General features: G+C 38.7%; 1 protein-coding gene across 3 annotated transcripts in view; it reads left to right on the top strand.

Moving 5' to 3' along the window:
- The window catches only part of CPNE4 (copine 4), a 670,646-nt gene that overhangs the window by 487,324 nt on the left and 158,350 nt on the right, over window positions 1–24,972 (top strand). The gene's annotated exons all lie outside the window — the stretch shown is intronic.

The following is a 24,972-nucleotide window of genomic DNA, read 5'->3' as shown; positions in this document are numbered from 1 at the left end:
AATCACCACCTCATGAGAATGGACAGAACTAGTAATCTCATTTTAGAGAAAAGGACTCCTACTATCTTCACTTCCAAATTGCCCTTTTGAAAATAAACATTTGTCACATCTTGAATCTTTCCTCAGAATGATGTGTCTGATTGCTCATGGAATGCAAATGAGAACTTCCAAAGCCTGGCTTGGCAAATCACCCTTAAGAACAAAATGATTTACCCACCCAATGAAATATACAAATGGGTATGCACCCTACACCTTGAAGGTGACTGAGGTGATCTAGGGAATGAAAATGGGGAAAGGTCTAGGCTTTCTCCTACATGTGGGGCTAAGTTTTAAATCACCTAAAGTGAAGCTTTAGACTCACATCATGTGGGAATATGGGTTTATTTAGTGAATGGGGAACTGTCAGAAGTTTTGATTTTACAAGCAATTTAAAAAAAGCATCGGATTCAAATACCAGAGCTGCAACTTAATAATTAAGTATCCTTCCCTGAGCCTCTTTTCCCTCCTCTGCAAAACAGGGGGAAGGATGCCTACTTTACAGGCATATTGTGAGAATTAAGTTATATAGAGATATGTAAGAAGGTCTCAAAAAATGTCAGTCTTATAATTTTCTCCCCTAAATCAGATAAAATCCTGTAGTCATAACTTAGCCTTCACTATCATGCATTTCATTTCAATAAGATTATTCTGGAATTAACAGCTCTGGTGGTGGCATTTTGGAATTGTTTGAATTGTTTCAATCCACACTATTTTCACTCTGACCAAGATGCATCAAGGTTGCTAGTAAGATTCTTACATAAGTGGGTTTCATAGCAGGTCACAACGACCAGGCCTTCTCTCTGTAATGGAGGAAGTACTGTTTCAGAAGTGGCAAAGCTATCTAAGGTTGATTCTGTAAAATGAATACCCGAAAAAGCTATAACATTGATGGCCTTCTGCCCTCCACAGCACTTAAGGTACATTAGAGTGAGTCTTTGGAATAGCTAGTGAAGTGCCTTATAGATTTATTTGCATCTATAGGAGGAATGGTGCTGAAGTTTTCTCATTTCTCATTAATGTTAATCACTTCCTTAAAGAATTTCCCTGCAGATATACTTTAAAGAATCTATAAACTCTCCTTCAGCCCTTATGCAATTTTCTATTTATTATCCTAGCAATGATGAAGCAGTTGACATTGCCTGATAAATAAAACAGAGTTAGTACTTTACTGTAGTTCCATATGTTTCTCCCATTCTTCACTTTTATTTGGGATCTGATCTAATATCTTGCTTGGGCCAATCGCATGTTGGTGAAGGTTCTGATGAGAGCCTAACATAGCAGAGGAACATGGGATATTAAACCTACTCTCGGGATCCCTGGGTGGCGCAGTGGTTTGGCGCCTGCCTTTGGCCCAGGGCGCGATCCTGGAGACCCGGGATCGAATCCCACGTTGGGCTCCCGGTGCATGGAGCCTGCTTCTCCCTCTGCCTGTGTCTCTGCCTCTCTCTCTGTGTGACTATCATAAATAAATTAAAAAAAAAATTAAAAAATAAATAAATAAATAAACCTACTCTGCATAAATGGAAGCTTTAACCTGTAGCTCCAGAACAAATTTGTTGCCTGCCAGGCTCAATAGCTTTTTAGCATCCATCTGATCTGTTCCCTGCTGCCCGTGACCTGTGCTATGATTCTTGACTTGTTCCTTCCTTCTTGCTTGGCTTCTTCAGTTTTCTGCCATTCCCATTATCTAAGTAGGACTGGCTAGACTCCACTGGCATCCCAATCTAGCTCATTCTCTCTTTGAGTTAGGCATGCTTCAGCTTCCAATCCTGGGCCTCCAATTTAGCCTCTTGCTATTAAATTGATAAATCCCCAAGAATTGTCAATTATGGCCCAAATGGGATTTTGTAAGCATCTGCCATCTCTACTGGGGTGGCCCTCTCTGGCTGTACCCTGGCCAAAACTGAAGCTGACCTTCTCCATTTATCCTTATCATTCCAAGGCAGAGCATGGAGGGATAATAATGAAATTTACCTTTCTAGGTGAAGGCACTTTGGAACAACAGGGGTAGCAGCAAAGTAGAAGCTCTACCCTATAATGGTATGCCTAGATCCTGGCTGTGGACAGCGAGAACTACATTCAAGTAGGCTCCTCTATGAGCATAGTGGATGTTGAAGCTTAAGAATTGATGGGGTGAAAATGGAAGACTGAGCTAAGAACAACTATAAAGAAAAACCTACCCTTTTCTCAGAATCTGATAAGGGAGGACTGAGCAAGGGAAAAATATAATTGTTAGTTTTACAAGGTTGTTTTTGCTTTAGCATTAATGAATACTTGGAGGCCTAATTATCAAGACTATGTTTGTTTTTTTCAGCAGCACAGCCTCTTTTTATTAACCATCCTCCCTGGTATGAATGTGCACAAGTAGAAAAGAAACAGTAAAATACCCTGGAGGGGAGGGCAGGGCAGGGGGCTCCTGAGGTTAGGCCACATGGCCAGATTCCAGATCTTTCCAAGACAATATTAACACTTCTTTGTGTTTGACAAAAGAGATGCCAAAGTGTTTTAAACACCAAATCTTTGTGGCATTTTTTTAACCCACCGTCTGTAATGGACACCCATAAAATCCTACTGTAATGCTCAACACTGCCCTTGGTGGTATGATAATTATTGCATCAAGTGGACTTAGATGAGTTTATTGTCATTTTCTCAAGAGGGAATGGAGATTTTATGCAAGCATACCATCAACAATTTCTCTTGGACATGGCAGGGAGTTTTGCATTTTGAAATTGGATTGGAGAGTCTCTCTGGAAAATGTTTTACTATACTAGCAACCCTGACAGTCTCCAGAATAAGAATGCCTAATGTGATGGGACAAATGATCCTAATATGATTTATTTAATAATGATATAATAAAGTAGACAAGTGGCCTTTGTATTTAACAAATCCCATTATAAACACACAAAGGAAGTAATCAACACTAGAATGTGCAAATTCTGAATAGATCTGATGCCTGGCTTCTGAATATTAAGAAACTTGTCAAACTTACTGCATCTCCTAGCAAGGCAGCTCTCAGATTTATGGCTCCTGAAAACCCAGTGTAACAGTAATCGATTTGTAATTGTTTTGTATTCTTTCATCCCTGCAAGTTGTAATGGAAGTAGTGGGTGGAATATCAATTAACTTCTTGAGGTAAATATGAATAAAATCAGTGGTAGCACTTTGGGGATTTTTAAATATTTTTTTTTACAAATTTACAGAAAGAGGAAAGAGTTGATTGAATTTAAGTAATGGTCATCTGTCACAGGCCCATGTAGCTATTTTCAAAGTAGTTGCAACCATTGCTTCCTCCCTGTGGAGGTTTGATGTTAGCTTAGTATGTGTGGTCCTGTAGCAAACAATGCACTCACAGTGACTTTAGTAGCTAGTAATTCTCTTACAGTGGATTTAAGCTAAAAGAAGTAACTTCCCATTCCGTCTATTAAGGAGTTAGGTCCACACAACTGATGAAATAAATTGAAAAAACAAATCTTAAAATTGTACTCTTTAATCACTATAGTTACTTGATAATGGAATGTGTGTGCCTGTTGGGCACTACCCAACTTCTCAAACCTTGAAATAATATTTGGATCATACCACTCTCATCTCCTGTTCCACATTTTAGCAACTGCCAAAAATCTAGTTTCATGAGGATATCACGACATTGAAAGAAATTTGGTATGATCAATGGTTGAAATGCAAACTACTTCGAATTAGTAGGTTGCAGGATAACCAACAGATGTCAAATATCCCTGAATTTCTCTCGAAAATATCCATGTTGCTCATGAGTTCACTGTGGTGCCTCGGAGTACTCTAGTGTTTAGTTTAGAGCAATGATCTATATAGTTTCAGGTCACAGAGGCACCAACCTTATACAAATCCAACTCTACTATTTTGCTGCTACAAACTATTCTTGTGTTCAGAGTTACATAAATTTAACACAGCATGGTCCCTACATGTAAATCAATGAGTTCAACTCACTCTTAAAGAATCAGAATTGATTCCAACATGGGAAGAAAAGGTATTGTTTCGGACTTACTGAAAGATATTATATCTATATTTTGCACGTGCTGTGAATATTTTTTAAATGTTAAAGTTTTCTCAAATACATGATACTCAACACACAAATATACATATGTATCTGTATAATTTTATATATGTAAATGTGTAAGTGTGATGCCATCATCACCTTTTTAAGAGTAGTCTCTCTTTTTCTTGTACTTTCTTACTTGGTTCCACCTTTATCTTCCACTGTCTTTTATTTATTTTTTTTAAGTTTATTTATTTATTTGAAAGAGAGAGAGAGAATACAATCAGGGAGGAGGAGCAGAGGCAGAAGTAGACTCCCCACTGAGCTGGGAGCCCAATGCTGGGTTCAATCCCAGGATCCTGGGATCATGACCTGAGCAGATGCTTAACTGACCTAGCCACCCAGGCACCCCTTTTCTCCCCCTCTTTTTTTTTTAAAGATTTTATTTATTTACTCATGAGAGACACACAGAGAGAAAGGCAGAGACACAGGCATCGGGAGAAGCAGGCTTCATGCAGGGAGCCCCATGTGGGACTCGATCCTGGGACTTCAGGATCATACCCTGGGTGAAGGCAGGTGCCAAACTGCTGAGCCACTCAGGGATCCCCTCCTCTCTCTTTTATAGTATCTTTTCACTCTAAACAACTTAGAACATGATGACCTTTTAGGTTTTTCTCTTTGTTCATGTAATCTTACACAGATACTGATATACACTAATATGGACCCTGTCACTGATTTACACAATGGAGACCCATTTATATCATTTTTTGTATCTTGCTTTTTAAAATAAGAAGTACCTTGTGACAACCTCTCCAAGTCAGTTGATACAGAACTATTAAATTCTTTCAAATATCTGCATAATATCCTTTGGTGTGAGGGAGACACAGTTTATTCAGCCTTGGTCTGGTTGGGGGCATTCATCACGTTTTCCAATTTACCTGGCACTAAAACTGTGCTGCAGTCCACAACTTTGTTCATATTTTTTTATATAACAGTGGTTTTATTTCTAAAGGGGATATGTTCTCAGAGATTGCTGGATTGAAAGCATATTCACATTTTAAAATATTTAAATGTTTCTATTTAGCTTTCCCTAACTGCCATAATATTTACATTCTCACCAACAATGAACGAGAGATCTTTGATGGCACATCTTAAGGAGAGTAGGTGTTATCACTCTTGAATTTTAGCCAGGCTCATGGGAATTAAATGATATCTTATTGTTGTTCCAATTTACATCTTCTTGAGTAGTAGTGGATTTCAACATTCTAAAATATGTTGGCCATTTGGATTATCATTCTGTAACCAAACCAAAATTTAAAATACAATACCAGTTACAATTGTCAAAGAAAAAAAAAGACCCTAAATACTCAGGTGTAAACCTAACAGAATATGAACATAACTTGTATGTTAAAAACTGTAAATGTGAATACAAGAAATCAAAGATCTAAATAAATGAAGACACATGCCATGCTCATGGATTAGAAGATTCAACATAATAAAGATATTAATTTCCCCCAAACTGATAAATAGCCTTAACACAATTTCTATCAAAATACCAGCATGATTTTTTTTGTAGACATAGATAAAATTATTCTAATGGCAAAATAATTAGAATAACAAAAACAATTTTGAAAAAAAAAAGACGACTAAAACTGGAGGAATGATTCTACTCAATTTCAAAATTATCATATAGCTACAGAAATTAAGACTGTGTGGCATTGGCAGTAGGGTAGACACATAAACAAATGGAACCAGACAAAGAACCTAGAAATATACCTATACAAATGTGACCACTTGGTTTTTGACAAAAGTAGCTCAACAAATGGTGCTGGGACAATGAGATGTAATAGACCAAAAAAATGAACTTTGACCAAATCTCACACCTTATTAAAAAAATTAACTGAACATGTATAAAGGCTTAAATGTAAAGGATAAAACCATAAATCTTTTAGAAAAAAAATTAGGAAGAAATTTTGGGGACTTAGGGCTACATGAAGAATTCCTAGACTTGACACCAAAGGTATGATCCATAAAAGGAAAAACTCATACATTAGACTTAATCAAAATTAAAAACTTTGGGGGACTCCTGGGTGGCTCAGTGGTTGAGCATCTGCCTTTGGCTCAGGTCATGATCCCAGGGTGCTGAGATCAAGTCCCTCATCGGGCTCCTTATGGGGAGCCTGCTTCTGCCTATGTCTCTGCCTTTCTCTCTCTGTCTCTCATGAATAAATAAATAATTTTTTTAAAAAACTGGTGTACAAAAGACTCTTTAAGAGAATGAAAGGATAAGTTGCAGACTGTCAAAAAATATTTGCAAACCAGATATCCAACAAAGGACTAATATCTTGAATATATTTAAAAATCTCAAAACCCTGCAGTAAAAAACAAACAATCCCATTAGAAAATGGTTAAAAGACTTAAAGAGACATTTCACTGAAAATGACATAGAGATGGCAAATAAATATTTGCAAAGATGTTTGGCATCATTAGCTATTAGGAAAATGCAAATTAAGACTATAATGAGATATCACTACATACCTATTGGAATGGCTAAAATAAAAAATAATGACAGCAAATGCTGTGGGTGATTTGCTAAAACTGGATCACTCATACACTATAAGGGGAGCATGAGATGGTGCTCTCTGGGAAAGAGTTTTTAGTTTCTTTAGAAATCAACATACAATCTGACCCAGCAATCGCACTCCTAGGTATTTGCTCAGAGAAATTAAGATTTATGTTCACAAAAAAGCCTGCTCACAGATGTTTATATTATAACAGCTTTATCTGCAATTGCTGAAAACAGGAAACAATGTAAGTGTTCCTTCATGAGTGAATAGCTTAACAAACTGCATGCATCCATATCATGGAATTCTACTTAAAGATGCAGGGGAACAAACTGCTGAACAACCTCGGTGCATCTTCAGAGAATTGTGCTCAGGGGAAAAAAAAAAAAACAATCCCAAAAACTTACATACTATTCAAGTTCATTTAAACAACATTCTTGAATTGACAAAATAATAGAAATGGAAAACGGATTAGCAGACGTAGGCAGTTAAGAAAGGTGTGGGGGGAGCAGGGAGGGAAGCAGGTATGGCTATAAGAGGGTTAATATGACTGATCCCTGTAGTGATGGAAAATGTTCTCTCGGGCAGCTGGGTGGCTCAGTCGTTCAAGGGTCCAACTCTTAGTCTTAGCTCAGGTCTTGATCTCAGAGTCATGACTTCAAGCCCTGCGTTGAGCTCTCCATGGTGCTGAGCATGGAGCCTACTTAAAAAAATTTTTAGGGGTGTCTGGGTGGATCATTCACTTAAGCATCTGCATTCAGCTCAGGTCATGATCCTGGGGTCCTGGGATTGAGCCCCACGTTGGGCACCCTGCTCAGTGGGGAGTCTGCTTCTCCCTCTCCCTCTCATGTGCATTCTCTCTCAAATAAATAAAATCTTTAAAAAAAAATTTTTTTTTGTTAACATTCTGGAGCTCCTGGATGCCTCAGCGGGTTAAACTTCCGACTCTTGATTTTGGCTCAGGTCATGATCTCAGGGTTGTGAGATTGAGCCCCCACATCAGGTTCTGCACTCAGCAGGGAGTCTGCTTCTGTCTTTCTCTCCCTCTCCAAAATAAATAAATCCTTAAAAAAATAAAATAAAAATACATTTAATTGCAATGTTTTTTTTTTTTAATCTTTTGTCACTGTTGGGACACCTGGGTGCCTTATTTAGTTGCTTAAACAGGAGACTTTTAATTTCCACTCTGGTCATGATCTCAGGGTTGTGGGATTGAGCCCTGGGTTGGACCCCAGGCTCAGCAGGGTCTTGCAAGTCTCTCTCTTCCTCTCCCTCAGCACCTCCCTACCCCCTCACATGCTCTCTCTCTCTCAAATAAATAAATCTTTAAAAAAAGACCTTTTTTATCACTGTTATAAGTGGACTGTTTCCCCTATTTCCATTTCTGGGTACTTACTGTTAAGTAGAGAAAAGTCAATAGCTTTTTAAACTTTTGTATTTAATTCTTATATTCTATCTTTAGGCACATTACAAATTCTCTTATTAATGCTGGTAGATTTTATTGGAATGCCTTGATTCTTTGTAGATATACAATAGTAATTGGCAAAAAAAAAAAAAAGAGGTCATTTTAACTATAATTTTCAATGTATCTCAGTTATTTAATTTTCTTATTGTTTTGAAACAGTCTTTCAAATAATATTAAATAATAGTAATAAGATTCTGGTCTAATTACTGATTTTAAATGAAATGGTTTTATTATTTTATTTATTATGTTTAGATTTGGTTTGCTTGTAGTTATTTAAGTAGCTTCTAGCCATTCGTATTTTACTTAATATTATTTTTCTCCATCTGAAGATATGATCACATGGTTTCTTTCCTTTAATATATTGATATAATAAATTATATAGATAAGTGCCCTGGTACTTAATTCCATTTGCATCACTGGAATAAACTCTATTTGGTCTTAGTATGTTTTTGTATACACTGCTGGATTCTTTTGACAATGTTTTATTTAAAATTTTCATATCTCTATTCCTAAATGAGGTTGGATATGTTTTTCTATGTTTCTACTATTTTTTATCAGATTTCAGTATGAAATTTATGCTTATTCCATAAAATTAATTGGGGAGCTGTCTAGCTTTTTTTTTTATGGCCTGAAACAGTTGAAGTAACATGATAATTATCTAGTCTATAAAGGTTAGAAAAATCTCAGCTGTGAACCCATCTGCTCCTAGTGCCCTTTTCAGTAATAGTTCTAGAATCACCTTCACCAGCTTCCAGCTTGTCTACAATTGTTGGTCTACTCAGGTTTTCCATTCTTCTTAAATAGGTTTGAGTAATTTATATTTTGCCAAAACAACCATTTTCCCTTGGGAAATAACTTGCATGTAATATTCTTTTAATCTTTCCTACATCTGTGATTGTTCTTTTCCTTTTATCTATATTCCTACTGCTAGGTGTTAGTCTGTTTTATTTTACACTATTTTTCAAAGACCACCTCTCAAATATACTTATCCTTTCTAATATTTGTATTCCTCTGTCTTCTGTTTTGTTGAGATTAGCTTTTTTTTTTTTTAAAGACTTTGTCTATTTACTTATTAGAGAGAGAGAGAGAGCTTGAGCATGGGGAGGGGCAGAGGGAGAGAGAAAAGAAAAAAATCTCAAGCAGACTCCATACTGAGTGTGGAGCCCATTGGGCAACTCAGTTTCACTACCCTGAGATCATGACCTCAGTCAAAACTAGGAGCCCTATGTGTACTTAATCCACCCAGGCACCCCAAGATTAGTTTATAGCTTTATTTATCTCTCCCTCTATTTATCCTTATCCATCCTTCTTGTGATTTATTAATTGTTCTTCTGGTTTCTTAAGATGAATACCAAGTTTCTGAATTTTTATTTTTATCCTTTACTAATAAAAACATTTAAGGCTACACTTTTTCCAAAGAGTTCCATAGATTTTGATAAGTGTTCTTTTAGTTGCTTTCTAGATTGTTTGAAATTTCTTTTATTCCCCCTTTAACACAAAGATTATCTATGAAACTTTGTTTTTAAATTTCAAAGCAGTTAAGCTTTTTGGTACTTTTTAATTCTTCATTTCTATTTTTATTAGATTCTTTGTCATATAAAATCTCTGCTGTTTAAACTTTATTAAGCTTTACTCACTGGCTAATTATAAAGTCAAGTTACATAAATGTTCCATAGACATAAAGAAAAACAGTCTCTTATTTAATGAGGATATGTATGTATGCATACATATGTGAATATACATGTGTATGTGTGTATATATGTATTAATTCACATATGCATTCTATGTGTGTGTATGTATACACACTTATTTTTTTTGTACTAACCAATTCCTCTGTGGCCTTATTTATTATTTATATATCATATTGTTTATCTATTAAATCTGTCCATTCTGGGATCCCTGGGTGGCGCAGGGGTTTGGCGCCTGCCTTTGGCCCAGGGCGCGATCCTGGAGACCCGGGATCGAATCCCACATCGGGCTTCCGGTGCATGGAGCCTGCTTCTCCCTCTGCCTGTGTCTCTGCCTCTCTCTCTTTCTCTCTCTGTGACTATCATAAATAAATAAACATTTAAAAAAATAAAAAAAAAAAGATTTAAATCTGTCCATTCTGAGATAGGTGTATTGAAATCTCCCATAGTAATTGTATTTTTATAGCATTCTCTTGCATAAGTTTTATTTCACATATGTACAGATGATCTTTATGTGTGGATAAATTCAGGTTTGCATATCTTTTTTACAAATTGTGCAACTTATAAATACATGGCTCCTCTGTTTACTCTGATAAGTACTTTAACCTTAAATTCCATCCTGTTTCTTATTACTGCCACCAAACCTGCCTTCATTAAATTTGTATCTTACTGACTTCATCCCTTTATGTTTAATCTTTATTTTCTCTAACTATGCTTCTTATAATTTGCATTAACCAGTTTTGTTAAGCCAGTAAGACAGTTTTTGTATTTTAGTGGGAGAATTCAGTCTATTTACATTTATGCAATGACTGTTCTATACATTTTGTTTCTTCCATCATATTTTATGTTTTTATTTATTTTGCATTGTTATTGCCTTTTGTTCATTTTCCTTATGTTAGCTCACATGATAAAGTCGCTATACATGTCCCCTCATTAATTTGGAATTTTTTCTTTCTAATTTTCCTTAGAGTAATCAGGAATGGTTATCAGGAGCTCTGTTTTGACATGTCAAGTTTGAGATACCTGTGAAATGTTTTCTGGAGAGACAGAGGGGGCAGCTGAATCTGTGCTTAAATCTGCTTGTGCAGTTAGATTTCTACACTTTACGTTGGCATGTGGGTTATGAGACCAGGGGGAGTGGGTAGAGGCCTTGGAGACTCTTTTTAGAGCTCCAGGAGTTTCAGTTTTGCCTCCTATTTAGCAGTTCTGAGGTTATTTCTTCAGTCTGCCCCTAAAGCGTGAACCTTGAGTATGCACACAGTCTCCCAGACCATCAGGGATGAGTGTGATTTTATTTTTAAAGCCTGGCTTCCTGGGAGTCATCTCTGAGTCAGAGTAGCTTAATATTTAGCTGGTATTGGCCTGAATTTGTGCTTAATCCCCTTGAGCTCATAAGGCCTCCATGTTTTGCTGTTTTGCTGATGGATCTCTGAGTGGCTTAGGAGATGCTTTCCTGTCTGCCCCATTGTTCTGCTCTGATTGTTCCTAAATGGGTGCAGCTTAGAGTGAGCCCCAGCCTTCCTAACCCACCCATCCTCTTCCCCTCATGGACTCTCCTGGCTTTTCCTTTCCCTGGTTCTATTAAGATTCTGGCTTGGTACGCCAGGTGGCCTGTTGCTATTAGGATCATGGCACTCCTAGCCCTCTCTTAACTGCTTATCAATGAGATCTCCATGGTTTTCAACATCAAGGCATTTAGGAGAACTTCTCCAGACTTTATTCAAAATAAAGCCAGCCCTCTTTGGCAGAGCACTCCTCTTTAAGGTTTGCTTCTCTCCCCTTGGGCGGAACCTTTGCGTCACTGTACCAAGGTGGGGGTGGGGACAGTGAAGACAGATTTGTGTGTCTGACGTTCAGGGTGGACATCAAGGCTTGGGATATTACTTTGGAAATCATTAATCAGTCTTATTCAAAAATAGGATTAGAGACAGTGTAGAGATAAAATATAAATAAAATAAAAATAAAAAGTTAAAAAAAAGTCCAAGAATTAAGCCATGGATCATCCCAACCTGGAAAGCTGAGCTAAGGAATTTAGCTGTGAATAGAAGAGTCCTGGCTGAGGCTAGGGCCAGGAAACACTTGACTCCATCAGGGCCATCTGAAGCCATACTAGACAGATGGAGTTTCAGTACCTCACATGCCTTATCCTGTACCCATATTACTTACTTAGAAACATGCTTTTTTTCATCCATCAAGTTTAGCATATGCTGTTGTCTCAAGGATCCAACTGGCTCTCTGGGTAGGAAATGAGCAGAATCCTTTACCATTCTGACTGTGTTTGCTACCTTGAAGACAATCAAAGGCTGGCTGCTCTGATGTTATTTGGCGTAGAAAGTGGTAACTAGGGTATGGTTTAAAAAACAAATAAAACCTGGAACAGAAAGCTTGGCTTCAGGTTCAGCACTACCAGGAACTTGGGCTTTATTTCACTTCCTCGGGTGTTAATTTCCTGGTCTTTAAAGTGAAAGCATTTGATTATATCTACCTTGCAATGCTAGTGTGTTCTGAGACTTAAGTGATATAATGTGAGTATAGTTGCATGAAGTATATGCTCAATAAATGTCAGCTTCTTTCCTTTACTAATCATAGAGACCAAGAAAAAGCTATTAAATCCATAGAGGGGCACCGGGGTGGCTCAGTCGGTTAAGTGTCATGATCCTGGGGTCCTAGGATCGAGCCCCTCATCAGCCTCCCTGCTTAGGAGGGGAGTCTTCCCCCTGCAACAACACTCCCGCCATGCGTGCTCTCTCCCTTGCTCAACACTCTCTCTCAAATAAATAAAATCATAAATAAATAAATAAATAAATAAATAAATAAATAAATAAATTCACAGAATAATACCTAAATTTCCATTTTAGTTATTTCTTTTCTATCAAACTATCTGCCTACCTATAGTTACGTTGTTTCAAGAGTACCTGGATTTATTTTAATCAGATGTAGTAAGACACATAGACACAGAGATAACTCACAAAGAAAGAGATTTGTACTCATGTTTCCCTAGAAACAGAAGACATGCTTCCTGCCACACCAGGCAACATGGGGAAGTACTGGGGTCAGTCAGCAGGCAGAGGGAGTGAGGGGAAGCATGCGCTAGAGACTTTACTGTGATTTTCATAGAGAAGAATGCACAAAGCAGGGTAAACAGATTTAGGATTGACTAATTTGAGTAATTTCAGTGAGCTCCAGAGAATAGGGGCTAACCCTGGTTGTCTGATACCTATCCCTGGGGTTATCAAGATAGGGGAATCATGGCCTAGAGCACAACGGAGGTCACTGGAGGTATGGGCACTGGACTGGTTGATTTGCTTATGAAGAGCACAATCCAGGTTTCTTTACTGTCTCTAAGAATTAGCCAGATCAACTTCTCGGCCTTTTGGCTAAGATCAAATGTAGTATCAACAATTAGCCAGCCCTGACAGGGACAGTCGCTCTGCAGTCAGCAAGGCCCCAAGATGTCAAAGCATAAAAAATATAGAAAATAAAAAGTCATGATTAATACATTCATTCTGTTTTGTTTATGTGTATGCATATGTATTAGACCAAGAAAAATAGACCTCACAGTGGCTCAAGCAAAACCAGGGAGCTGGAAATGAACCATGGACAATCCATAACCACTAAACTTATTCTCTAGGTAATTAAAAACTATCCATTCTCTGGCCATCAAAGCCAGTTAAAAAAAATTCATATTTGGATTCAGGCATAGAATTAGAATCCCAGAGATAGAAGAAACCTTAATAGTCTATTTCTCACCCTTTCCTGTGTCTCTTGTTTAAATCTCTTCTTTATTCCTGCTGAGTGGTATCTTATTCCTTCTTCAGGTTTTTTGATTATAAGAAAGGTCCTCTCTGTATGGAACCAAAATATGCTTCATTTTGGCCTCGGCCTATTAATTCCTGAAAGTCTGATGTCTTGCGATACAAATACAAAAAAGTGTTTAGCCTGGCTCCCAAAACAGCTGCCAGATCAGATAAAATGTGCATGGTGGGCTTTCAGAACTGATGAAGAGCCACTTGTGTTTGTCACACATATTGTACATCTAAAGATGTCACTTATGAGAATCTGTTTTCTGTCTTGCTTTCTCTGAGTGGGAATGCCTGCACTGCGGGGTACTACAGTGTTGCCAATGGCCACCACTACACTGAATGTCCTTCTTCTGCACTCAAGATTTTCCACAGAATAAGTGGGACCTTGGGTAGGACATCTATATTACAAATTGGATTCCATTATACATTGGACTGCTTTGGGGTGAGTGGTATTGTATCTAGTTTAAGGCTGAAACCCTAGGACCTAGCTCAGTGCTAGAAAAATCACCTGCATTCATTAAATCTTCATTGAGGGAATGAAAGAATACATGGAAATGAGTAGAAATTGCTAATCAAAAGCCTTTGTGCAGAATTTACTTTAGTTGAATAAATAAGACCTAAGAAAAGAAGGTTTGGATCACTATTTGAAGTGAAAACACAGTCCTCCGTGGGGCAAAGGTTAGGCACTGAAATCACTGATGTTGCTACATGAAAGCAATATTTTGGATTTCATTTCCTGAGCCCTCTCACCTGTTGAGCAAGGAGCCAACAGAGGTCTACTGAGTAGCTTCAGGGAGAGAATAAGCATCAGGAACTTAACACACAGCCCCTGATAAGCTGTCAGCATACTTCAGATATTATTGACTTGCTGCTTCTACATAATCATGAGAATACCCAACCCTGTGTTTCTAAAAAATGTAGGCCAGCAATAAATATTGATTATTGATGATCATTTTAATGATGCTGATGATAGTGTGAATGGCAAAGTTCATCACTTAGAGATTTGGCTCCACTCACTAATAGCACTTGTATCTAGTGAAGCATCCTGAAACATAAGCTCTTCAGTATGCCAAAATTACTGTCAAATGTATGAGCGATGGCCACAACATAAGTGGAAGATACCTCTAAAATAGACATATGCTCTGTAAAAGAAGCATTGTGTGCTGTATGTACATGTGTGTGTAAAGACAGTGGAAGTTGAGGAATAGAAGGAGAAAAAAGAAAGAGGATTTTTACCTCTTCTAATAAAGACATTATCTTGACAGCCTTAAAATACTTGCCATAAGGAATCAGTCTACCTGTGTGGTTGGCAGTGAATTGAAAATCCTCTGAGATTTTCTGATTACCAATCCTTTTCGTTTATCAAAAACTCTCTCTCTCTCTCTCTCTCTCTTTCTGTTTACAAGGAAAGAAACAGGAATAGGAGGGGGAAAATAAACATTTGGAGAGTTTTGTGGTATGTGGAATGGCTTAATCTTCTGGGGTGAAGGGAGAGTTGTCATTGTTTATAATAGTCTAGAACATTCTAGTATTCAGCCTACTGAAGGGTAGACTCAAGGCCCAGATTATCAGGATTAAAGAGAATGTGCTTCTAAAATTTGGGGTATCCATCCTACCATGTCTTCTCTCAACCATGTGTGAGCAGCTGGAACTTTTAAGTTAACAAATATAGTAAAATGTTGGAAATTCCTTGGGTTTAAGAAGAAATCTTTTTTTTTTTTTTTTAGAATTTTATTTATTTATTCATGAGAGACACACAGAGAGAGAGGCAGAGACACAGGTAGAGGGAGAGGTAGAAGCAGGCTCCATGCAGGGAGCCTGACGCGGGACTCGATCCTGGCTCTCCAGGATCACACCCCGGGCTTCAGGCGGCGCTACACCACTGCGCCACCGGGGCTGCCCAAGAAGAAATCTTTTAGAAAGTAGTAAAGCAAAACATGATAGATAGATAGATAGATAGATAGATAGATAGATAGATGATAGATATCATTAGAGGTCTATAGAGATATAGATCTAGAGAAAGAGAGAGAGAAATGGGGCAAAAGGAGTGGGTGTTGGATATTGGGTTATGTGAAAAGAGAATCCAGGTATGTAACTAGTAACTGTCAGATGGGCAACATCCCAGATTCGCCACCCAGCAGGGACTGTGACATAGAGTTAAAGCTGTTTGGTCTAAATTGACTGCAGAAAGTACTATTTTGAAATAGCCAATTGAATTTAAATTTTTAAAAATAAATATTTATATCATTGTATGTATATGAAATATATTAATATTATATATTTTCAAGTTATAAATAAATAAATAAATAAATAAATAAATAAATAAAATAAAATAAAATAAATAAACTGTGTAAGGAGGGTCAGAAGCCTGTGGGACATATTGGAATCCACTCCAGGTTGAGAAGAAACTCATTTCTCTCTATTACTTTACCTATTTTCCTAACACTTTAATGCAAACTCCTTAAATATGTTTTGTTGGATATTAATGTATGTATTTCTGAGAAGAAAAAGGGAATTTTAAAAGTTTGGGAAATATAAGAAAAGTTAATATTTCTTTGCTGCAAAAGTCAAGAGACTTTAATCCTGCATGATAGCTTTCTAAAAAAGGGTAGAGTACGCAGGACTTTCAAAACTCATTTGACTGTAGAATGCTTTATTTCCAGGAGCTGTTTATAGAGTTAGTATATTATAGTGTATGCTTCAGGAATGCTGCTTGAAAGTATTAGTCATCCCATTCAAGAAACAGTCAGTGATGTCTGATTATGTGCCCCTCTCTTAGCTGACCATTCATGTCTGGCTTGGTTCAAGGACTTCTTTGATGCTGGTGTAGGGGAGGCATCTGGGCTAGCCCATTTCTTGGTGTGGCCTAGTTCCATGGTGTTGCCCTTTCAGAGGATTTGTTTTTTAGAATTTTGTTTTAGATGTTGTGGGGGATTAGTTCTCATTGATAAAACCACAAAAAAAGACTGGGTGTGCCTGGAGGGCTCAGTCAGTTAAGTGTGTGACTCTTGATTTCAGCTCAGGTCATGATCTCAGGGTGGTGAGATTGAACCCTGTATCAGACTCTGCCTGAGTATGGAACCTGTTTATGATTCTCTCGTTCCCTCTGCCTCTGCCCCTCCTCCCCACCTGCACCCTTGTGCATGGGCGCTCTCTCTCTCTCTTCCTCTCAAACAAAAATAAACAACCCTTCAGTGTGTGTGTGTGTGTGTGTGTGCATGCGCGCGCGCACACACACACACACACACACATCTGTTAAAATAACATCCAGGGGGTGCCTGGATGGCTCAGTGGTTGAACGTCTGCCTTTGGCTCAGGTCATGATCCTGGGATCTTGGGATCAAGTCCCTCATCAGGCTACCCAAGGTGAGTCTGCTTCTCCTTCTCCCTCTCTCTCTCTCTGTCTCTCATGAATAAATAAAAATCTTTAAAACAAGCAGACAAACAGCTGAATGCATATGTGTGTTTGTGTGTGTGTTAAACTTTGATGCTAAAACACTGGGCTCTGGAACCTCTAAGTTGTGTAGTTACATAGGAAGTCATGGAATAAGAAGTGTGATGTGGTGAGATGAAGCACTGTACCAGGAGTCAGAGAATCTAGCTGGATCCACATCTCCGCTGCTAGCTTGTAGCTTCGTGAATTTAAGAATAGCATTTTAATATCTATGGGCTTCAGTTTCCTCTGCTAAATGTTGAATCACCAGAGTAGAAGAAGAATGACATACATATGACACATTAGCCACTCCTACCCCCTCCTACAAGCAGGGCAGATAGTGACCAGTCTTTTCACTAAACACAGAGATAGCCTCGGGTACCTTTGTAATACCACATTCCCACCAATTACTCTGAACTGAGAGCAGGATGAAAGCAGCTGCCCATTTTGGTGCTTGATGAACTAAGAATCAAAGATCTGAGATTATTATTGTATATTATCGGTAACATATGCTTCATGAAAAAAGCAAAGTGTCAAGGACAGGTAATCACCCCTGGATTAATGAGGGAGTGCCATGGGCATAAGGCCGATGTGCCCCTCCCTACCCAGTGGCATGTGGAGAAAGGCCACTTGGATCATGTGACTGGTTCATAACTTGGACATTTGGGAACTGACTTACAAGCAGTATGGATGTTGGTAATTCTAAAGGAGTTGTGAAGGAGGGAATTGGAAGCCAGGGGGCTGACCCCAAGCTATGGACAACCTCCTATCGCCTCTTCCCTGCATGTGGACACCTCTTATGAGGAGGGTGGAGGCAGGCCTCGGTGTGCTCACCTTCACAGTGTGCTGGCTGGTGGGCATGTTGGACTTGGGATGCGTAAGCAGCACCCTGCAGATGAGTTTCTTTTCACTATTACAAACATCAATTAATAAGAAAACTAAGGATTGCCAGTCTTGGACGACCTTTCCAGAGGACTCCACAGCTGTGACAGAGAGATGAGATGGTAGGAACATCCTGTTAATAACCAACATCTGAGTGAAGTGCAAATTGCTTTACACTTGTGTGGGATTAGCCTCCAAGCTCCTGTATGAGGAGGATCTGACAGTAGCTGCAACTTGGGGTGACCTGCAATCCAACACCTTCCCACTCCTGATTCTGGCAGCCTCTGCCTGCTTTTAGCAGGCAGGCGTGAATTTTGTGAGGCAGTTTCTGATTGCTTGATATTTATGTGCCAGCTTACAGCTGGAGTGGGAGGGAGAAAGCAATTGATTTAGGACTAAAAAACACCATTTATGTTACAGAATCTTCTTATGTCCTCTTGGCTTAGAATATCCAGATTTCTCCTGAGCCATTCTAAAGTGGCTCTAGCTAAGTGGAGGAAATTTGAAGAGCAAAATACAAAAGTGGTGGGAAGAGAAAGTTTGAAGACTGGGAAAGGTGCACAGGACACTCAACAGTCACAATGAAAAGACTTTATGGTCTGTCGCCCAGCTGAGGGTGTTAAAGATTGTTTTCCTCTCAAAGAGCATTTGGAGTATTGAGTTTGAGAAGGACACTTCTTAAAACTGCTATGGTCAGAGGGCACCTAAATAGATTTGTTCTCTTCAAGAGAGATGCCATGTCCTAGGAAAAAGGTTTAGGGGAAATCCCAAGTGGCTCCATCACTTAATAGCTGGTGACTTAGGGCAAGTTAACCACTTTGATTCTAAGTTTCTTCATATGTAAAATAGCGGTAGTGGTAATCTGTAGTTGTCGGGGTGACTAAGTGGAATAATACATGCGAAGTGGTTAGGACAATGCCTGGTGAATATTAAGTACTCAGTGAATGTTCCTTATGACCGATTATTGAACACAGTTGGGGAATAGGGTATTGTGGCTAAAAGGAAGTTACCACGAGTCCATATGGATTACCACTTTTCAAAGTCCTAAAATATCATAGAATTCACTCATCATGAGCCATCAGACTGGACACAATTTCATCTCCCCTTAGAATACAGAAGGCTCTTCTACGTTTTGCAGTATCTTGAACCATTTTTAACAGCATATCTGAATCAGAGTTCCAGCCAAAAAAAGAGATGTTAATAAAGGGACCACTTATAGCTGCATGGACAAAGTTAGAGGGATCAGCAAGGAATGCTGAGATGCTCTGGGACTAGCAGTAGTAAAAATACACCACTGGGCTTATGGGTAGGCAGAAGTAGCAATGTTACCAGAATCCAGTAAGAGCTAGAGCCTCACAGGGAGGGATTCTAGTAGGAGGAGCAAGACAGTCTGCCAAAATTGCAACATGGGGCAGGGAGGGGGTAGGTAAAACACACCAGCCTCTCTTTCCTCCCACTCTATGATCTCCTACTGGTGCCTTCCAGTGGCTGAAGGAGGCAAGCTGACAGAAAAATCCAAATGAAGCAATGCATGCAGGCCAGTTTCTTATGACACAGAACAGAGCAGAAAGATCTAGAGATGCAAAGGAGAATAACCACCACATTCTCTAACTCTTGTTTCACAAATTGGGAGCACACTATTAATGGAGTGCTCAGTTGAAGACATCCAAATAAATCAACCCATAATGTGGTTATTTCACTAAGTCTTCATGTCCTATAGCAAAATGAGCAATAGTCAAAATGGCAGTTTCCAAAAAAAGTGGAGATGGACCAGCACACAAAGTCTGATCCAGGGGCTGGGGTGTGACACTCGGAGTAGATCCCACAATACTTTGTGTCTTGGTCTCTGTATGCCTTGGGGCTGAGACATAACAGTTGGTAATACAATATTACTGTTTTTCAAACTTGAACTGTGTGCATTGGTTAAGATTTTTAAACTATTGGGTAGTCTAGCTATACCATAGAATGTGTAGCTTGTGAACAGTATAAATTTACTTCTTATAGTTCTGGAGGCTAGGAAGTCTAAGATCAAGGCATTGTCAAATTCACTGCTTAGTGAGAGCCCTCTTCCTGATTCATAGACTGCCAGCTTCTCACTGTGTCCTCACATGGTGGAAGGGGCAAGGCAGCGCTCTAGGACTTTTTTATAAGGGCATGCTAATCCTATTTATGAGAGCCTCACTCTCATTGAATTAAAAATTCACTTTCTGAGGTCCACTAGCCACATTTCAAGTGCCCAATAGCCACATCTGGCTAGTAGCCACCATACTGGACAATGCAATATAAGACATTTCCATGATAATGGACATTTCTATTATATAGCACTAGTACAGTGACAAAACTCCCAAGCTAAGAGGGCTGGGGTTTAAGGCAATGGGATGTTCAGTAGAAATCAGAAAACTAAGGCACACAAACTGGGTACTCATGTTGGGAAAAGGAGCAGCTGTGGAGGACATAGAGGCATTCAGCACAGGAAGACATATTTGAGACCCTTGCCAGTATTTGAATCAGAATTGGCTCAGGGTCTGTATGGATGGAGCCAGGAGCCTAGAGGGACTGGGGGGGGGGGGGGTCAGCAAAGAAAGAGGAAGACCCAGAACCCATCATTGTGATGCTAGAAACCTCTCCAAAGGTGCTTCTAGGGTCATGCTTATCTTATTTACTTCTGAGGCATACTGCTAGCCAAGGTGATGTGATTTTACCGTCCATTCTGAATGACATGAGCCTGGAGCCATTTCAGGTGGTAAAAGGACTGTCCAGTTCTAGCTTCCACATTTTACATTTGTCATCTGGCTTGTGTATTACTCTGGGCAACAGGATTTAGGTGGAAAAGCTTCAAATTTGAATGACTATATACCATAAAGGTGAAATACACAGACCTAGGAAATTGACTACCTAGGTTTAAATCCTACCTCATGCAAGCTTTGTGAAATTGGGATAATTATAGGGCTTCTCTACCTCCCAGTAAGAGGGGATAATAATAGTACTCACTTCAAAATGTTGTCATAAGGATGAAAAGACAGTGCCTGTAGATGATTTGAACAGATACTTCATCAGAGAAGATATACAGATGGCAAAGAAGCATATAAAAAGATGTTGAACATCATTGGTTATTGGGAAAATGGAAATTATCATCACATACTACACACCTATTAGAATTTTAAAAGTTAACATAACTCATTTCAATCCTAGGTATTTACCCAAAAGAAGAAATATTATATACATACAGATGCTTGTACATGAATAGTGATGACAGTTTTATGTATAATAGCCAAACTGGAAATAATCCAAATGGCCATCCATGGAATATTACTCAAGAATTAAAAAATGAGCTACTGATGTGCTTGGCAATGAATAAATCTCAGAGTAATTATTCTGAATAAAAGAATAAAGACAAAAAGACTATATACTGCATGCTATGACATAAAATCATAGAGGATACAGACTGATCTATTAGAACAGAAAGTGGGTCAGTGTGGTTTCTCGGGAATGGGGTGGGAAGGGAGGAGCAGGAGGAAGGAATTACAGAGGTACGTGAAGAAACTTGGAGGGGACAATGGCTATGTTCATTATCTTGATTGTGGTCATGGTTTCACAAGTATGTACATATGTCAGAACTTATTGAATTGCATAATTTAAATAAATATGATTTATTATATGTCAATTATACCTGAATAATGCATTTTTAAGTGTCTATGGCACAGCTGACCTTTTATAACTATTAACTATTATACACTCTAGTATTATACTCAAAAGTGTTTCAGATGAAATTTTTAAAGGGGCCTCTCATCAAAAGCAGTACTCAATAATTGATTCTATCACCATCATACCATACTTAGCAGCATTTTTCATTTCTTTCAAGGCATTCTCACAAATAAACTTGAATTAAGGAAAATAGTCCAAGCATTGAGGTCAGAAGGCATGAGTTCAAGTGCTCATTCTATCATCCAGTACCTTGTGCTGACATTTGTCCTTGATTTTTCTCATACACAAAATACTCAAAGTTATATCACATAATTGCTATAAGAATCAAATAAAAAACTGGACATAAGCATGTTCTGCAAATTATAAAGCATCATGAATATATCAATTACTACAACTAAGGAGGAAAGGAGATAAGCGGACTTTTGGAAACAGGGTAACAGAAGACCACCAAGATTAAACTTGACCAAAAAAACCTTACAGAAGAGCAGGACCCTACATCTCCAAAATTCCAGTACTTTGATATTGCCACATCAGAATCTACTAGAACATCCTTAAAATGCAGATTTCTACCCTATACTTGCTTAGTCAGAATCACTGGTGGTAGAGAACAGGAATCTGAGCTTTTAAAAAAAGCTGCCCAATGGATTGATGTACCTGGTAGCACCAGTCAGTAGACGATCTTTTGGAAACAATCACCTTGACCTTGATGCCTCTCAGTGCGAAACATGAGCTATCCTCAGCTCTATTGCTCAGATTAAACCTGGCTTCAGTCTCCGGAAAAGATAATGCACCTCCCATAATGGCTGGGAATGCAGTAAGTTTTAAAACATTTTCTAAATAGGCATTTGGTATTGCAAGCACTTTCTCTACCATCATCCTTTTTCTGAGCTCTTCTATGCTCTTAGGATTCTTACTGGCCCCGAGACTATCTGTGGAAATTATTTTAGTAATGCAAATGTGTATTTTAAAATTTCTATCCAACCAGTCATTTCCCTCAAAAAACCAAGTCACTCCATGTTGCATGTTGGCAGCTTGCCTTGGAAAGATTGTCTGAGGTGTGTGGCTTGATGCCAACATAAACTTTACATCTATGTGATCATCTGAGAATCAAGAAGTGAGAAGAAAAGCAGCAGGATTGGGGCACATCAGCCCCTTGTGCCATCTGTGTGGCTAAAGCAGGGGAACAAAGACTAGAATTGGATGGAATTTCCATCTCCTATTTCTTATCTCAACCCACCTAGGGCTATTCTTTCACCCATAAGGAGAGAAGATTCCTTTTGTGTGTCTTAAAGATCTTAAAGAGATTTGTGTGTCAAATTGATCTATTAGTTAGTTCTTGGGGGTTATTTCAAAATCCTCTATCAAAAGGCACCACATGAATATTATTAAATCTCTTATATGGCTCATTATTCTGTGAATTTGGGCCAGATAATTGCAAAAATACCTCTAGGGGTCAGGCAGGGAAACTCACTGAGGCAGAAGAGCTTGGTGAGTGACTGCCCCATCTGAATGGCAGTCCCCAATTGTTGCAAGGTATGAATGTGGCCCCACGTTACCAGATATTCTGATTTTTTCCCCAAAGGTGGGAGGGGCAATAGAAATAGACCCTTTTATGGGATTTTTTATTTATTGTTGCCTTTTATGTTGGCAAATTAAGGGAGAAAGTACTTTTAAATAGGACCAATAAAAACCTCCAAGTCAGCTTGAACTTGCAGACTGCCAGTCTGTGACCTCTGATTTACACCATCATCTTTAAACAATTGAAAAAAAAATTATGTCAAAAAAAATTATGTCAATACAGTAAATCCTTTTACCTATACAATCAGCCAATGACACTTTCAGTCCTAATCTACAGAATGAATATGATATAAAAATGTAAAATTCAGGCAAACCATAAGAGACTTTCAAAAAATTATTATTTTGAGAGAGAAAGAGAGTGAGCATGGGGAAGTGAGGGGAGAGTGAGAGGAAGAGAGAGAACATCTCAAACAGACATACCAGTGAGCACAGAGCCCATCTTGGGGCTCAGTCTTACGATCCTGAGTTCATGACCTGAGCTAGTCATCAAGACTCAGATGCTCAGCTAACTGAGCCACCCAGGCACCCCAAATCATAAGAGACTCTTATTTATAGAGAACAAACTGAGGGTTGCTGGAAGAGGAGAGGATATACTAACTGGGTGATAGGCATTAAGGAGAGCACATGATGGGATGAGTATTGGGTGTTTTATGTAAGTGATAAATCACTAAATTCTATACCTGAAACCAATACTACACTACATGTTAACTAACTTGAATTTAAATTTTAAAAATGTAAAATTCAGCTCAAATAGAAGCTGAGCCTTCAGGAGAAGCCAGAATAGTCAAATAAGCATTAGTCTGAACAATAGCTTATTGTAAAATGCTAATCAACAGTAGTTTGGGATTTGGTTTTCTGTCCATTGGACAAGGACATAACCAGAATCATATTCTCCTTCTCCTCACAACCTGTATGGTCCACCCACCAGGAATAGCAGGTGATGTTCCTGACAAGACAACTCTCTTTCACACAGAGTCCATAGGGAGGGCTGGGGCCAGGGACAAAACACTGAATGCAAGAATGTCAGGGGAGACTGCAGCAAGTATTGATTTTCTTCTTTGTTGGATAACATGTATCTGCATGATATGGTTAAAGGCAGCCCTCCCTTTAGTTTTTTGAGAGTGTTTCCTTGTACTCTAATGAAAGTACAGGAAATGGTTTTCCCAGTTTGTGCTAATGAATGACACTTGGGAAGTATCCAATAGACCATGTTTCTATTTGAAAGCCAAAAGTTGAGGATCCCTGGTTGGCTCAGCAGTTTAGCGCCTGCCTTTGGCCCAGGGCGTGATCCTGGAGTCCCGAGATGGAGTCCCCGCATCCGGCTCCCTGCATGGAGCCTGCTTCTCCCTCTGCCTGTGTTTCTGCCTCTCTCTCTCTCTCTCTCTCTCTCTCTCTGTGTCTGTCATGAATAAATAAAATCTAAAAAAAAAAAAAGAAAAAGAAAGCCAAAAGTACATATAGGCTCCAGCTGATTTATAAACTATGAGTAATGAGTATCTCCTGTTGGGAGATACTGTAAGATCTTGGGTTAGCTATAATTTGAGTTAGTTGTCATTAAGATCTTGGGTTAGCTTCTCAGAATATAAATGGTGTTGTAAATGGCGTTTTGACATGTGACAGACATGAAGGAAAAGAACCTTAGAGGTCAGAGTACTGGCAAAAAGCAGGTGGCATACTCAGAGAGTTTCATCTAGAGGGTTAAACTCTTTATGGAGGGATCCTTTCTATGGGCATGCACGGGGATAGGAGGGCCAATGAAGGATGCTGAGGCTTATTAGGGGTAACAACAGCAGAAAGTCGTTACCA

This window comes from Canis lupus, chromosome 23, assembly GCF_003254725.2.
Source record: "Canis lupus dingo isolate Sandy chromosome 23, ASM325472v2, whole genome shotgun sequence".
Lineage (NCBI taxonomy): Eukaryota > Metazoa > Chordata > Mammalia > Carnivora > Canidae > Canis > Canis lupus.
The sequence above is the reverse complement of the archived record's forward strand: the minus strand, read 5'-3'. Positions and strand labels throughout refer to the sequence as shown.